Below are 11613 nucleotides of genomic sequence, written 5' to 3'. Positions count from 1 at the left end.
CTTCCTTCCTTCCTTCCTTCCTTCCTTCCTTCCTTCCTTCCTTCCTTTTCTATATACTTTGCTTAACATAGCAAAGTGTAAGACAAATAGCTTTCTGTATAAAGAAGCAATCAGATTTAATATATTGCTCTTTGGTAGTTTGGTCATATTATGCTGTCTCAGCCCAGAGAGGAATAGCTTATTTTTCTTCCACTGAAGGAAAAAAAAAAAAAAAAAAAAAAAAAAAAAACCAAACATGTCTTTTGGGTTCAGGTCTGTTATACAACTTCTGTTAAATGAAGATGAGAGATCTTGGAAATCAGAATTCCTTTGGTCTTGAGAGGTTCTGTGTCTTGGTGACTTCAGTTAACTTTAAGCAGATGTCTGTCTTGATGTAACCATGACTCATCCCCATGCAGGGTAAAGCTCCATTCTTATCTTGAGCACTGTGCTGTTTGTTTAGAAGCTGGAGAGATGAGTCAGCAGTTAAGAGCACTTGCTGCCCCTGGAGATTGCCCCCCACCCCCACCCCGACATCTCACACAACTCTGGGACTCTCCAGTTTCAGGGCATCTGACATCCTCCTTCCAGCCTCCTCAGGAAGCAATCCCCTGTGTGGTGCATATACATATATGCACGCAAAACATTCATACACACACAAAATAAAAATAAATAAAACCTTTTGAAAAAGAAAGCTCATACAGACTTGATTTTTGTTTTGTTTTGTTTTTCGAGACAAGGTTTCTCTGTGTAGCCTTGGCTGACTTGGACTCAGTTAGTAGACCAGGCTGGCTTCAAACTCACAGAGATTGGCCTGCCTCTGCCTCCCTGAGTGCTGGGATTAAAGATGTGTGCCACTGCACCCAGGTGGCTTTCTTTTTTAATGGCAGGATCCTAACTGCATTCCTCCACTGTTTGAAATTCTCTATGCTATCTACTTTTGTTTTAATTTATATTCCTTCTGTTAAGTGTATTTGAAAACACTTTCATATGTTTGTTAATCTTTTTTCCCTTCCTTCCCAGCTTAGATCCAGATTTTATTTTTATTTTTTTACAACTTCATATATGAGCAATGCATATAAATCACTCCTGCTCCCCCCACTTCGTCCCTTGTTTCCCCTCCCAAATTTATGACCTCTGCTTAATTATTATTGACACATATATATACACACAGTGTGCATATATACACATATATACATGTATGCATGCATACATGTGTACATACATACTTACATACATACAAACATATATCTATCCAACCCACTGAATCCATTTATCCTCACTTATTTGTACATGTATCCAGGGTTGACCACTTGGGACTGGACATCCTATTCAAGAGTTTGTGTCTGAAGGAAACTGATTCTCCTTTCAAGAATCACCTATAGCTCTTCAAATAGGGGTGGGACATTGTGGCATTTCCCCCATCCACAATATCCAATGTTGTTGCTGTTATTCTGGCCTCACTGAGCATTCATGGGTACATTTTCCTTGTGGGGAATGCTGGTATCAGGCATTCTGGTCCTCCGCAATCTTCATGATGTGCCCTGAGCTTTAGTGGTGTTGCATTGCAGATGTGTCAATCAGGGTTGGACATCCTTCTCGCACACTTGTCCTTCACCCTTTCACCTATTGTGTCTCTCGGTAGCAGTCTTCATCTGTTGCAAAAAAAGATGCTTAAGATCTAGATCTTTGTGTCAACAGGTCCTGAAGAGAAACAATTTAGAAATGAGAGAAGTGGGGGACAGTTAAGCTAATAGAAATGAGAGGCACTAGTAAAGCAAACAAAGAGACATTATAGAGAATGTGGAGTTAAGTGTCCCAGATAGCCAGAGTACCTATTTGCTGGCCAGGAAAATCGTACTTATGAAAGACTAGAAAAAGTCTCTATGGAACTTACTCAAATGTATTGATCTTAATTATCATCGCATCACAACATGTGGAGATAAAGTAACAAAAATTAAAAAAGAAAAAGCTAAAATTTTTTACATCCTAAAATTTCTCTAAGAAAACTTTACATTCCTTCTTGCTACTTTTTTTTTTTTTTTTTTTAATATGAACAAGTTCTCTCTAGGCAGCCTAGACTGGCCTCAAATTTGTTCTCCTCCTGCCTACTGCTGGGATCATAGGCATTCTCACTCTTTATATTCTTTATTTAAAAATTGGTGTGTGTGTGTGTCTTCATTTGTGTGTGCATACATGTGGAGGGCAGAGTTCATGCTTTGTGCCTCTGCCTTTATTTTGGTACAGGGTGTCCTCTGAATCTGGAGTTCACTGATTCAGCCAAACTAGCTGGCCAGCAAGACTCAATGATCTTTGTTTCTGCCTCTCAAGTGCTGGAATCATACAGGGATTTTTACAATGCTCTGCCCAGCATTGGGTGTTGAAAATTCAAACTCAGGTCCTCAAGCACTTGTCCAACTGAGTCATCTTCTGAGCCCCTATCCTCTTCCTTCTGCTAGCTAACACTTTCTGTGTCCTTTTTATTTTTGTAAATTGATAAATGACAATTTTATTTTTTTATGTGTTCTTAATCACAAAGGCTTGCTTTAAGATGAAAGCAAATAATTTTAAGTTGTCAGAGAAGGTAATACCTGTTAGTTTTTAGAAGTAGATACACACTTATCCAAAAGGACGGGAAGGTATAGAAGTCACGTGTCTCCACAGAGACAAAACTGATATGAGATGTATATAAACATGCTGAATGGGGATTTATTAGGGAACTGGCTGTGCTATTTTCGCAGCTAAGAAGTTCCATGACAGGTGCAACAGGTCAAACTGGGTGCTCGGGATGGATGTTTGAGGCCCGAACCCTGAGAATCTAGAGAGAAGGCTGCTGGTGAGAGTCCTGAGTCCAGAGGCCAGGGTGTCTACACTTCTGATGACTTCAGTGTATGTGGCAGGGTAGTATGGGGGAATCACTTTGTTTCCTGTATCTGTTCTGTCTGGTCCTCTGGATAGATGGGTGGTAGCTATGCACAGTGAGAGAGGCTTTCCCCACTTACACAGTCTCCTGCTCGCCTCCTCTTAAAATGCGTTACACAGACACATAAAGTAGTGCTGCATCAGATTTCCATCCGGCCTGGTGCACGTCACAGAACTGGCCGTCACAGAAGGTGAGCAATTTACTTTGGTGCTAATTTTCAAAGCAATTAGTGTGGTGGTTTCCACATGATTCTTCTCTAAAGAACCACAGTTCTTCCTTTGAAGTCTCTTCTTTAATCTACTGTGGTGATATTATTGAAGAGTTGCAATCCCAGAGCCTAGGACCTTGGGGACTCCATTTATGCCCATACATTTTTGTTTTATTTATTATTGTGTGTGTCTGTGGTTGCATGGTGTTTGCCATGGTGTGTGTGTGTGTGTGTGTGTGTGTACGCCTTTGTGAAGTCTGTTAGCTCTTGGGTGCTGGGGATCAAACTCAGATTGTCAGGCAGAAAGTGTCTGACCCACTGTGCTATCTCACCAGACCCTACTGCTACCTTTTGTCTACATATTTACCTTTTTTTCACATCTTATTTTTCCATTTGTTGAATCAAATTAGAATCTAATCTAATTTAATTTCTAATTGAATTAGAAATTGTACTGTGGTTAAGCAAGGCTTTTTTTTTTTTAATGTCAAAAGCAATTCTTTTCTTTAAGGAGAAAAAGCATTGGACAATGAAGACTTAGATTCAAGTTGACTGGAAAAGAGAAAGGCCCTAGCAGCGACTCTGAACCATTTTCATCTTCTACGCTCCAGAGCAAATCTAGCACAGACTGAAATGGAGAACCAGCACTCCATCATCACCCCAGCAGGTCCTGCCAAGTCTTGGCAACAAACAAATGAGTGGAAGTTTTGTTCTGTTTCTTTCAGGCATAGAGAAAATGTGGTCGTACTGTATGAGTAGAGCAAATAGCCAAATAAAGAGCTTCCCAGGTAGCCAGAGGAGTAAATGGCCCACGTACACAAGGAAGGCATAAGAAGCCTGCCCAGTTAGTGAGGATATATGGTGTGGTTCTAGGAATAAAGGAGGACCTAACATAACCTGGAAGGGATTATAATGTTCTTTGGTCTCAAAAACAAAGGTGAAGAGAACCCAGAATTTCTTATGAGTGATAAGTGGTGCCTTCTTTAAGTATAAAAACCTTCCTACACCACGAGTTACTCATGCTTTTAAAAAATTAATTAAGTGAACAAAACTTGCTTCACGTGTGTGAGATGGCTGGCAATGTGATTATGGACTTGGGACCTCACAGGGCTGGTCATAAGATTTCAAGAGCAAGCTCTTTTTGTTCCTGAGGGGTGGCTTACATGCCTTATGCAGTCCTGACCCCAAACTCCAAATGCAAGGGCACACTTTTTTTTTTAATCAAAATTTTTATTCTGAGATGGTTATAATTTATATGCGGTTGTGACAAATGATGCAGAGATATCCTGTGTACCTTTTACCTACCATGGTAAGAGCTTGCACCACTTGAGTTCAATGTCATAACCAGGCTAAAGCAGAAAATATCTCACGCTTACCCTTTCTGAGTCACCCATCTGCCTTCCAGGGATGTGTCCTCTTTAATCCTGATAATCTCTCATTTACGGTTTCTATTTTTATAATGGTGTCCCTTCCAGAATATCCTGTAAGTATACTCTTAGGTAAACTTGGTCATAAGTGTCCTTCATCCAGTATAATGTTCTGGAGATTAATTCATGCCATGGCATGGATAAGCAGAATTTTTTTCCTCTTCATGGTAGAGTACTGTTATGTAATATGGACTTAGTATTGTTTGATTAATTGGCCTCTTGTTGAAGTACAACTGGGTGGTTTCCAGTGTGTGGCTAGGACAAGTAAAACTGCTATCAATCTTTGTGTGTAGGTTTTGGTGTGAACACAAGCCTTTATTTCTCTGGCTACATGCCAAGGTGTGCAATTAATGATTGGGTTGTATGTTAATTGTATATTTAGCTTATTAAAAATGGTCAAACTGTTTCCTATAATGGCCATATCATTTTATGTTCCCACCAGCAATGTATGTGTTAGCTCTCTGGTTTCTCTCCACTCACATACAACATTTGGTGGTGTAACTATCTGTGATTTTAGCCATTACCTTATTTCCCTAGCACTGGAAATAAAACCTAGGAACAAATCAAATCAAATGCTAGGCAAATGCTAGGCAAATATGGTACAGCTGTGCTGCATCCTGGGTTCTACTGATAGATGAAGTGAGACAGTTAGTTGTGGTTTTAATTTGCATTTCCTGAAGGGCTTACTATATTGAGTATTGGTATATTGAGCATCTTCTAATGCACTTACTTGTCAATGGATATCATCTTCAATAAAATGTTTCTTCATTTCTTTGGCCCATTTTCTAATTGAGCAGCCTTCTGAAGATATTGAACTTTGTGAATTCTTCATATATTTTTTATACTATTTGGCTGGGAATGTGGTTTGAGGGTATTTCCTTTTAGTTTGGAGCATGTATTTTCATTTTTGTAACAAGTCCACAAAATAGTTGTTCATTGAGACAGTAGCACTGACTAACATGGAATTTGCTATGTAGACCAGGCTGGCTTTGAACTCACAGTAATACATCTGCTTCTACTTCCTGGTACTGGGGTTAAAGGTGTTCATCACCATGTCCAGCTCAAAGTTTTTGTTTTTGATGAAGCGAGCTCATCAGTTTTTCTTTTGATGCACTGCAGGACTGAGTGAGGTCTGAATTCTTTGCTTTACCCCACATCCTAAGATGGTTTTCTGTTTGGTTTTGCTAACAGGCTAGTACTTTTGTATTTTATATTTGAGCCAGCAACCCATCTCAGAAGATCGTTGCAGCTGTTCTAGTTCATTTGTTTTTAATATAGATTTTAATTTTCTTTGTATGTACAAGAGATATTTTTTAAAAAGGGTTAAGTTAAGCCTTTATGTTTGAGCACACGGGCATCTTCCTAGAGTAAATGCTCCAATCCATGGATAGTGCATGCATCTTTGTTTCCATCTGCTTTGATTCCTTTGCCACACACAGATCCTGTACATGTCTTGAGAGAGCTACGCCTATCTTATTATTTTTTTTAGTGATTACGAATGTTGTATCATAAATTTTGGCCTTTATTACTAATATCATTAATTTTCCTGTAGTTACCACGTACCGTGTTGCAAACTCACTTATTAGTTACAGGAATTTGAGGTTAACTCCTTGGGATTTTTTTGTGTAATCAATCATGTAGTAATCTGAAAACAGGAATTAATCACAATCTCTCCATCTATCTACTTCTCCCCCTCTTATCTGTCTTGGATGATTTTCTTTCTTTCTCTTGCTTTATTGTAATAGCTAGAACTCCAAACACTATGTTTATAGCAGTCATCCTTGCTTTGGTCCTGATGTCTTGATCTTCCAGGAAAAGCATTATGAGGAGAAGCACACTGCTAGCATAGGTGTCTAGGTTATTTACATTTGTTTTTATTTTTTTAAAAATTATGAAGTGCTATTAAATTTATTAAATATTTTTGCCGCATCAACTGATGTGATTCTTTTAGTTTTTTCCCTTTCTTGTCTCTTATTGTGGTAGATTACATTGCTTCATGAATTCCATTATTGAGTCAAACACATAATCTTAAAGCAAATTTAACTATATTATTTTTTTATACATGCTAAACTTTATATAGTATTTTGATATATTTCTTACATTTAAATTCATGGGCATATTGATCTATACATCTCAGATTTTTTTGCACTGCTACTGTCTGGCTTTGGTATCAGGGTCATACCGACTTCACAAACTATCCCCTCTTAATATTTCCAAGAAAATATTAAGGAGAATTGGGATCAATCATTTAAATGTGTGATGGAATGCAGTTGTGAAATCTCTGGGCCTCCCATGCAGACATGTTCCCATGCAGGTTTAACTATCTCGGTTATGAATTTTTGTTTTTAAATAATCTGTGTTTCTTTTATTTCCCGTGCCCCATTCCTTTTCAATTAAAAAATGTACCATAAAGGAGCAGACTCAAATAAAGACAATTCATGCTCTCATATCCCAGCTGGCACCTTGAGGCCAGCTGAATGCAGCCCTGAGCATCTTGCTGGCTTATGGCCTCCTTCCAGCCCAGGTGTGTTGACTCAGCTTGAGGACTAGGCTTCAGTTTCAGCTTCCTACTTAAATCAGCCTTGCCCAGGACCTGGCCTGGTTGGCTGCCAGTCTCTCCCCCATCCCTGGTCCTCCCTTGTCTTTAGTTTTTGTTCCTGGAACTTCATTGTTACTTCCTGAACTTTGAGAGTCTTCTACTGTTTATTTTTGCTGCTGTGACCCCACCTTCTTTTTGTTCTCTTCCAGGAAGTGAATTTCTCTCTAATTCAAGTGTGAACACTATACTCTAGACTGTGGAACACACTGGAGAGATCAACCCTATCACCCAGGTCCATAGCTTCTTTGGGGAGCCTAGCTTCTCTTCTTCAATTCTCACAGCCCAGGCTCTGTGCCTTTAGGTATACAAACCAAGCTGGAATGAATTTTAAGCTATATATTTGACCAAGGTGCTGTGACTATCAGTGATACTAAATACTAATAAGAGTAATTAGTCTTTTTGAATACCAGTTATCTAAAATATCCTCATTTCTTTACTATACTCACATATCTAAATAGCATAGGTAAGTTTCTTATGTGTTTTTTCTTTTGTCTTGTTTTGTTGAACAGGGTTTCACGTAGCACAGGCTGGTCTCCACTCAATGTGTAGCCCAAGATGACCTTCAATTTCTGATCCTCCTGACTCTACCTCAGGAGTGCTGGGGTTACAGGTGCATGTCACCATGCCTGGGTTTATGCACTGCCGGAGACTGAACCCTGAGCCTCCTGCATACAAGATAAGTACTTTACCAATTAAACTATGTCCTAGCCCTTTTACATGTTTAATACTACCTATAGGATTTTAATCACAAAAGTATACCAGATGCATTTACTAGTCCGGTTAAAGAAAGGAAGAGGAATAATTGTCATAGAGAGAAATGAGGATGGGCCTAAAGATGAAGGTAGTCCATGCCCGCTCGAAAGGATAATGAAGTTCAGATTGTCCGAGGACACTACAAATGCCAGCAGACCAGCAAAGTGGTCCGGGTGTACAGGAAGAAGTACATCATCTACACGGAACGAGTGCAGCGAGAAAAGACTAATGGCACAACCATCCACTTGGGCATCCGCCCCAGCAAGGCGGTTATCAGCAGGCTGAAACTGGAAAAAGGCCGCAAGAAAATCCTGGAAAGGAGGCCTTGTCTTGACAAGTAGGAAAGGAGAAGGGCAAACACAAGGAAGAAATGGTGGAGAAGATGCAGGAGTAGAAATCTCTTATACACAGCTTTCATTGAAGAAAGTGTGTGTGTGTGTGTGTGTGTGTGAGAGAGAGAGAGAGAGAGAGAGAGAGAGAGAGATGCCCAATACAATGAGTCCAAAACCATGCTTGCAGAATCCTGCCATACAGCTTGGACATTATCTTTTCTGAACCTACACCACCAAAGGGTATCATGACAAAATACAAATAGTGATAACTCTATTAAATAGTGAGTAAGATAATCCACCATTAAGTGGTGTCTACCTAACTTTGAAAACCCCAAATCCAGGTGATACTGCACTTGGGAGACTGAGGAAAGAGGATTGAGAGTTGGCTAGCCTAGGTTATGCCAAAAATAATAAACCAATAAACTATGGAAATCCCAGGAATGTTTTTCATATTGTATGTTTTTAGTTAGTTGTCATATTATTTTGATTCAAGAAAGCAGGGATGTGCTTCTCTGCCCTGGCTTGTGACCCATGTTGCATTATTTCAGAGAGGGTAGGTTGTTTCTGTGAGATCCTCAGAGTTGCATGGACAGTGTAATCTTACAGGACCCTGGATGATCTGTCCATCCCCTCTTCATCTTCATTTGAGCCACAGACCACAGGCAATTTCTGCTTGCCAAAGAGCTTTGGGCACTCTTGCCTCTGCCTGAGAGATCCCTTCTGTCTTGATTTACTCAGCACTTGTCATTGCGTGATGAGGGTGCAGAAAACAATGGCTAAGACAGAGAGTTATGGGGCATGAGTAGAAAAGAAAGGGAAGGACATCTCTGAAATAAGGACTTCTATGCCTAGATATGGAATCTAGGAAGAAAATCTCTTGGTAGAGGGTACAGTATGTTAAAAAGTCCTGAGCCAGAACAAACTTCTAATTAGTGAAAGAAGGCTAGACCAGGCAAAGATGTGTTGGGGTTTGGGGAGAATAGGTTGGACAGTAGGCAAGTATCTGGTCATGTTTGGAGCACATTCTACATCCATTCTGGAGTCACAGGATGACTCCAGATAAGATAAGATAAAAACAGGGCTTAAGAGGATCCCAACTAGCCGGGCTTGGTGGTGCACACCTTTAAGCCCAGCACTGGGAAGTAGGAGGCAAACAGATCTCTGTGACTTAAGAGGTGAGCCCGGTCTACAAACCAAGTCCAAGCCTACATGCACAGAGAAACAACACCCCCTCAGCAAAAACAAACAAACAAACAAACAAACAATTCTAACTTGGATAGTTCTTCAAGATAGAAGATGAATTGAAATAAAATAGCTGTTCTCAAAACCCAGATGACCACAGTGGATATTTGGAGATGTTTGAAGTTATGATAATTGTGGACAGAGTGGAAGCCAGGAACTCATATCCTGCTAAGCACGGGATATTCCCTCACACTAGTCTTCCTACAACATGTATCAACAGAAGTGCTGCTGAGAAACCTGTTGGTCAGGAAGGAAGCTGCCTGAGCTGCAGAGAGCTGCTGCAGTATCCAAATAGATGGGGCCATGCTGTGGCTGGAGGCGATTTCAGAATGTATCACAAAGTGGAAAGCAGGATGTGGCTGCTGGGAAAGGAGACAGAACTCAGGTCCCAAGGTTCTGAGCAATCGATTTTACAGGGAGTTTACTCACCCAGATGTAGATACATATGTGTAGTACGTGGGGAGGTGAAAGGTGGAGACTTCAATTTTTTGATAATCACAAGACATCCAGGTGCAGGGTGACGCTTAAAGGGCGTGTCAGGACTAAATGTAGAAACACTGGGGTCTTCAATGAGTGAATGGTTTTGTAACCGTCAAAACCGATGGACCTATGTGTTAGGGTTACTCTTGCTGTGATGAAACACCATGGCCAAAGCAACTTAGGGAAGAAAGTGTTTGATTTACATATCCCAAGTCACAGTTCACTGAGGGAAGTCAAGGCAGGAACTCAACTCAAACTTGGCAGAAACCTGGAGGCAGAAGCTAATGTGGAGGCCTTGGGGGAGTGTTTCTCATCATGACTTGCTCAGCCTGCTTTCTTATAGAACTTATGCCTCAGCCTAGGAATGGTACCACCCATAATGGGCTGGGTCCTCCCCCATCAATTAAGAAAATGCCATAGAGACAGGTCTTTTTACAGCCAGATCTTAGGAAGGCATTTTCTCAAACTGATGTTCCCTCCTTTCAAATGACTCTAGCTTATGTCATAAAATTAGCCAGTACATTCAAGAAATATAGGAATACAAATAAAACTGTCCCAGGGTAAAGCCTTGAGGCTTCATCCATTAATCTCTCTCTCTCTCTCTCTCTCTCTCTGGGTGTGTCTGTGTGTAAGCCACAAACCTTGAGTGTCATGTTTCAAGTGCCATCCACCTTTTTCTTTTGAGACAGGGTTGCTTACTAACCTGGAATCTGGCAAGTTAGAAAGACTGGGAGCTCCAAAGACCTGCCTGCCTCTGCTTCCACAATGCTAGGAACACAGGTTCTGGGCATACAGGCCCTCCAGCTTGCAAAACAACCACTTTAACAATTGAACCATCTCCTCACCCCTAAATATTCTTTTTTGAATATATAGTATAGTGAGAAAAAACCCTTTGAACAAAACCATAGACGTTAATGAAAATGATACAACATTAAAGAAAGTTGTTTTTAATGATACTGTTTCTTTACCACTGTGGTCCTCTTCGGCAAATATGCAATACAAAAAAATGTGCTGCTTCTTATCAAAGTAACCAATGGTCTTAAGTGATCTGTAGACTAGTAGAGATTGGGCCAGGCTAAGTGGAAGGACCACTGTGATACTTCAGATCAAAGTATCTGAACCAACTCCCTTACCTGACATTGACCGTGGACTCTCATCATCAAAGGGTTCTTCTATTGCTAAAGCTCTTTCTTGCCTGATGATTATGATACTCAGAAATATGGGTTATGGCTAATATTTGTCAATATTTTATATAATTGGTTAACTCATAGAACATTAATTCTGAATAATTGTATACATAAATACCTGGCATGGATCTCTGCTTGGCCAAACTTCAGCTGGCCTTTTGAATTGGACATGAAATCTATCCATGTACTTCCCCATGAAGCCCATTTTGAAAGCTTGCTACTGAGTCAGTTTAGCAACAGTTCAGCAGCCTAGACTTCTGTTTATCTACAGTACATGCTCAGGGTCATCATCCTCCACCACCATCAGGTGATATCTACTTCACCTGCTGCTTCGCTCAGGTCAGTTTAGCCGGAACTCTCTTCCCCGGATCCTAAGAACTTCTCCTTTATTGACTCCCGCAAGCCTCCTGGCTATATATCTCCGCTCACCACTGTATTCAGAGCTGTGTGCGGTGTTTCTCTCCACCAAATGATCCCATTTGTAGT

The 11613-nt window shown here is 40.4% G+C and overlaps 1 pseudogene; it reads left to right on the top strand.

Moving 5' to 3' along the window:
* The first annotated feature begins 7981 nt into the window (after nt 1-7981).
* LOC129674075 (60S ribosomal protein L26-like) lies at nt 7982-8280 on the top strand (annotated as a pseudogene).
* The last annotated feature ends 3333 nt before the right edge of the window (nt 8281-11613 follow it).

Source organism: Psammomys obesus, unplaced genomic scaffold, assembly GCF_907164565.1.
Source record: "Psammomys obesus unplaced genomic scaffold, mPsaObe1.curated_primary_1811, whole genome shotgun sequence".
Taxonomy (NCBI): Eukaryota; Metazoa; Chordata; class Mammalia; order Rodentia; family Muridae; genus Psammomys; species Psammomys obesus.
This window is presented reverse-complemented; position numbering and strand designations above follow the sequence as displayed.